The following is a 6,000-nucleotide window of genomic DNA, read 5'->3' on the forward strand; positions in this document are numbered from 1 at the left end:
TCGGGGATCTCGGGGATCTCCAGGATCTCTCGGGGATCTCGGGGATCTCGGGGATCTGGGGGATCTCTCGGGGATCTCGGGGATCTCGGGGATCTCGGGGATCTCGGGGATCTCGGGGATCTCTCAGGGATCTCGGGGATCTCGGGGATCTCTCAGGGATCTCGGGGATCTCGGGGATCTCGGGGATCTCGGGGATCTCGGGGATCTCGGGGATCTCGGGGATCTCGGGGATCTCGGGGATCTCTCGGGGATCTCGGGGATCTCGGGGATCTCGGGGATCTCGGAGATCTCGGGGATCTTTCGGGGATCTCGGGGATCTCGGAGATCTCGGGGATCTTTCGGGGATCTCGAGGATCTCGGGGATCTCGGGGATCTCTCGGGGATCTCGGGGATCTCGGGGATCTCGGGGATCTCGGGGATCTCGGGGATCTCGGGGATCTCGGAGATCTGGGGGATCTCGGGGATCTCGGGGATCTCGGGGATCTCGGGGATCTCGGGGATCTCTCGAGGATCTCGGGGATCTCGGGGATCTCGGGGATCTCGGGGATCTCGGGGATCTCTCGGGGATCTCGGGGATCTCGGGGATCTCGGGGATCTCGGGGATCTCTCGGGGATCTCGGGGATCTCGGGGATCTCGGGGATCTCTCGGGGATCTCGGGGATCTCGAGGATCGCGGGGATCGCGGGGATCTCGGGGATCTCTCGGGGATCTCGGGGATCTCGGGGATCTCGGGGATCTCTCGGGGATCTCGGGGATCTCGGGGATCGCGGGGATCGCGGGGATCTCGGGGATCTCTCGGGGATCTCGGGGATCTCGGGGATCTCGGGGATCTCGGGGATCTCTCGGGGATCTCGGGGATCTCGGGGATCGCGGGGATCGCGGGGATCTCGGGGATCTCGGGGATCTCTCAGGGATCTCTCGGGGATCTCGGGGATCGCGGGGATCTCGGGGATCTCGGGGATCTCTCAGGGATCTCTCGGGGATCTCGGGGATCTCGGGGATCTCGGGGATCTCGGGGATCTCGGGGATCTCTCGGGGATCTCGGGGATCTCGGGGATCTCGGGGATCTCGGGGATCTCGGGGATCTCGGGGATCTCTCGGGGATCTCGGGGATCTCGGGGATATCGGGGATCTCGGGGATCTCGGGGATCTCGGGGATCTCGGGGATCTCTCGGGGATCTCGGGGTTCTCGGGGATCTCGGGGATCTCGGGGATCTCGGGGATCTCGGGGATCTCCGGGATCTCGGGGATCTCGGGGATCTCGGGGATCTCTCGAGGATCTCGGGGATCTCGGGGATCTCGGGGATCTTTCGGGGATCTCGGGGATCTCGGAGATCTCGGGGATCTTTCGGGGATCTCGGGGATCTCGGGGATCTCGGGGATCTCTCGGGGATCTCGGGGATCTCGGGGATCTCGGGGATCCCGGGGATCTCGGAGATCTGGGGGATCTCGGGGATCTCGGGGATCTCGGGGATCTCTCGAGGATCTCGGGGATCTCGGGGATCTCGGGGATCTCGGGGATCTCGGGGATCTCGGGGATCTCGGGGACCTCGGGGATCTCTCGGGGATCTCGGGGATCTCGGGGATCTCGGGGATCTCGGGGATCTCGGGGATCTCGGGGATCTCGGGGATCTCGGGGATCTCTCGGGGATCTCTCGAGGATCTCGGGGATCTCGGGGATCTCGGGGATCTCGGGGATCTCGGGGATCTCGGGGATCTCGGGGACCTCGGGGATCTCTCGGGGATCTCGGGGATCTCGGGGATCTCGGGGATCTTCGGGGATCTCGGGGATCTCGGGGACCTCGGGGATCTCGGGGATCTCTCGGGGATCTCGGGGATCTCGGGGATCTCGGGGATCTCGGGGATCTCTCGGGGATCTCGGGGATCTCGGGGATCTCGAGGATCGCGGGGATCGCGGGGATCTCGGGGATCTCTCGGGGATCTCGGGGATCTCGGGGATCTCGGGGATCTCTCGGGGATCTCGGGGATCTCGGGGATCGCGGGGATCGCGGGGATCTCGGGGATCTCTCGGGGATCTCGGGGATCTCGGGGATCTCGGGGATCTCGGGGATCTCTCGGGGATCTCGGGGATCTCGGGGATCGCGGGGATCGCGGGGATCTCGGGGATCTCGGGGATCTCTCAGGGATCTCTCGGGGATCTCGGGGATCGCGGGGATCTCGGGGATCTCGGGGATCTCTCAGGGATCTCTCGGGGATCTCGGGGATCTCGGGGATCTCGGGGATCTCGGGGATCTCGGGGATCTCTCGGGGATCTCGGGGATCTCGGGGATCTCGGGGATCTCGGGGATCTCGGGGATCTCGGGGATCTCTCGGGGATCTCGGGGATCTCGGGGATATCGGGGATCTCGGGGATCTCGGGGATCTCGGGGATCTCGGGGATCTCTCGGGGATCTCGGGGATCTCGGGGATCTCGGGGATCTCGGGGATCTCGGGGATCTCGGGGATCTCGGGGATCTCGGAGATCTCGGGGATCTTTCGGGGATCTCGGGGATCTCGGGGATCTCGGGGATCTCTCGGGGATCTCGGGGATCTCGGGGATCTCGGGGATCTCGGGGATCTCGGGGATCTCGGGGATCTCGGAGATCTGGGGGATCTCGGGGATCTCGGGGATCTCGGGGATCTCTCGAGGATCTCGGGGATCTCGGGGATCTCGGGGATCTCGGGGATCTCGGGGACCTCGGGGATCTCTCGGGGATCTCGGGGATCTCGGGGATCTCGGGGATCTCGCGGATCTCGGGGATCTCGGGGATCTCGGGGATCTCGGGGATCTCTCGGGGATCTCTCGAGGATCTCGGGGATCTCGGGGATCTCGGGGATCTCGGGGATCTCTCGGGGATCGCGGGGATCTCGGGGATCTCTCGGGGATCTCGGGGATCTCGGGGATCGGGGATTGGGTATATTATGGTATATTGGTTAGGTTAGGTTAGGATAGGTTAGGTTAGGTTAGGTTAGGTTAGGTTAGGTTAGGTTAGGTTAGGTTAGGTTAGGTTAGGTTAGGTTAGGTTAGGTTAGGTTAGGTTAGGTTAGGTTAGGTTAGGTTAGGTTAGGTTAGGTTAGGTTAGGTTAGGTTAGGTTAGGTTAGGTTAGGTTAGGTTAGGTTAGGTTAGGTTAGGTTAGGTTAGGTTAGGTTCCCCCACGTCGGTTGTCACCTTGTCGTGGTGTGGGGGCTTGGCGGTCGCAATGAATCTAGAGGACCCAATGACCAGGGCCCCAATGTCCCTGGCCAAAGGCGAGTCTAGATGAGCGACTACCACCAAGCACAACCGGCCCAGCCTCTCGAGGTTGGGTGTGGGAATGGCGAGGAATGAATGGGGAGCGAATAAATGGGATGTGGTCGAGACCTCTGAGGATATTCCTCCGAGACTAGCCAAGGCCGGACTAGTAATCCGCCGACCGGGGCTGCAAAATATGTCTGTACCTTTCCTGCGGGCTCCTAGGAATCCGCAGGTTTGAAGTGGGAAAACCGCTATTTGCAGCTGGCTGGAGCCAATCGGAGGGTTGAATCTTGGGTTTCGGGCGCATGTATGGAGGATTACCTGGTCAGTATTTCCTCATACCCGAAGCTGGTAGGGTATTTCCGGCAAGGTCTTACCCGAATGGGGGCCTACCCTGTCTCGGATTGACTGACAGGGGAATCCCCCGGACGGAAGACCCTAAAGAGGTAAGGGGGGAGGGGGGGATCGCATGGATAGGGCTGACCACCCGATAAGCTGAAAGCAGCTTCCGTGCGAGTATGGGGATAGGGTTCTTTCCGGCGGGGATAGATGCTGCACCGCGGTGCAGCTGCCATGATGGCCGAACCGTCGTAAGACTAAATCAAAACTAATATGGATAACGCAAAAACAAACAAACAGGGAAAACAAAACGAAACGGAATGTGAGGTATTCGAGGTGGACCCCTTCGCACGAAGGACTAGTATCCACCGGACACCACCGCCCAAGCGGGTCACCAGCATGGTGGTCGAGATGAGGAAGCCGGCGCCGGTTCAGACGCCACTTGTCCTCATCGACGTGGAGGCGAGGAAGGGAGACACACTGGAGGACAAGACCGAGTCCAATGGCGCAATCCCGAGAGCCGCGAAGGGGGCGGCAAGGACGATGAGCTGCCCCGACGCGATGCGAAACCTGCAAGAGGCTAGCGGAAGGGAGCAACTGAAGACCCTGGTTGCCCTCATTGAGGGCATGAAGGCCTTCACCGCGGCACATAAGAACACCCATGTCGCCCTCAAAGAGGATGTGGCGAAGGCGGCCATCGTTGCAAGACAAGTGGAGCGAGCCTGGGCCAAAATGGAGGGGGAGTTGGCCGGGGACAAGGGAACACGGACGTCCGTGAACAAGGCTACCCAGACCGTGCGGGGCCAACTGCAACACGAGAAGACCGAGGCATCAATGCCGAAGCCGGCGGGAGCGGAGGGGAAGACCTTCAAAAGAAAAGAGATCTCTCCCTCTGCGGGAGCAGCGGAGAAACGGCTGTGCCCAGAGGAAAAGGGGCAGCAAGAGGGCTGGAACTTGGTGGTGAGGCGGGGCCGCCCCAAAGTGGCTGCCGCCACGGCACCACCAACAGCGCCAGCGAAGCTGGCAGCCGAGGCCCCCGCGAAAGAGGGGAAGCGGAGGCCCAGGAAGCCGGTCCGACCAGACGCGGTCCTCATCAAGACGGCGGGCGGGGCCAACTACGCGGAGGCCCTGAGGAGGGTCAAGAGCCAGGTGGACCCGGAAAAGATGGGGGTCCACATATCAGCCGTCAGGAGGACCAGGGAGGGCGACATGCTATTGGAGTTGAAGGGTCCCAATGGCGCGCAAGCCCTCAAGGCGGCTGTGTTAGGGGTCCTAGGGGACCAGACCAAGGTGACTACCCTGGAGCCATCCATGAGTATAGAAATCAGGGATCTGGACGAGGTCACGTCTGCGGAAGAGGTGAGACTGGCCCTCAGCACCGTCCTGAAGACGCCGCTGGAGGGCGTAATCAGGATGAGGGCCGGCTTCCGGGGCACGCAGGTAGCCCTCACAAAGGTTCCGGAGAGAACCGCCCGAAAGCTCCTGGCCCTGGGCAGAGTGAAGGTAGGATGGACCGCCTGCCGGATCCGCGAGAGGATCGCGGTGGATAGGTGCCACAGATGCCAAGGCTACGGGCATCACGCGGCACAGTGCCTGGGAAAGGACAATTCCCAGGCCTGCAGGAAGTGTGGGGAGGCTGGCCACAAGGAGAAGGAGTGTCCGAAGACGGCACCCAGGTGCATTTTATGCGCCAGTAATGGGGCAAGGGCGGACCACTTCTCCGGTAGTGGAAGATGCTCGGTCTTTAGAGACGAGCTGAATAAGGCCAAACTCCGACATGGCAGGCGAAACATCGCGGGGGTCACCAACACCGCAACAGCGAAGAGGGATAGTGTGGAGGCGGTGATGCTCTCCCCCACCACACTGGGAGTTTCGTTCGGGCGGAGGCTCGACTTTAGCGCCCCAACATGCCAGGAATGAAGGGGAACACCAGCACGGGACCCGGGGGCAAGCCTGGGGTAGTGATACTCCAGGTAAACCTGAACCGGAGCCATGCGGCCCAGGACCTGCTGACCCAGACCGCCGCTGCACACGGTGCCGGGATACTGATAGTCTCGGAGCCCAGCGGCGCGGGGAAGCAGGGGATCTGGTTGGTGGACCGGAGGGGGGACGCGGCGATACTAGCGACGAACAACCTCCATGGCACCCTCACGCTAGAGGGAAGAGGGGAGGGTTTCGTCTGGGCGAGAACGAGCGGCTTAAACATCTTCAGCTGCTATTTCTCGCCCAACGTCGCGCCCACCGACTTTGAGGCTCAACTGCATAGCCTGGAGGCCAGCGTCCGGTCAGCAAGAGGCAAGATCATCGTGGCTGGGGACTTCAACGCGAAGTCCCCGAGCTGGGGGTCCTCGAAACTGGACGCGAGGGGCCAAGCGGTCACCGAATTCCTGGCAAGGCTGGACCTCCTCCCGATCAACGTTGGCAC

Source organism: Neodiprion pinetum, chromosome 5 (genome assembly GCF_021155775.2).
Source record: "Neodiprion pinetum isolate iyNeoPine1 chromosome 5, iyNeoPine1.2, whole genome shotgun sequence".
NCBI lineage: Eukaryota > Metazoa > Arthropoda > Insecta > Hymenoptera > Diprionidae > Neodiprion > Neodiprion pinetum.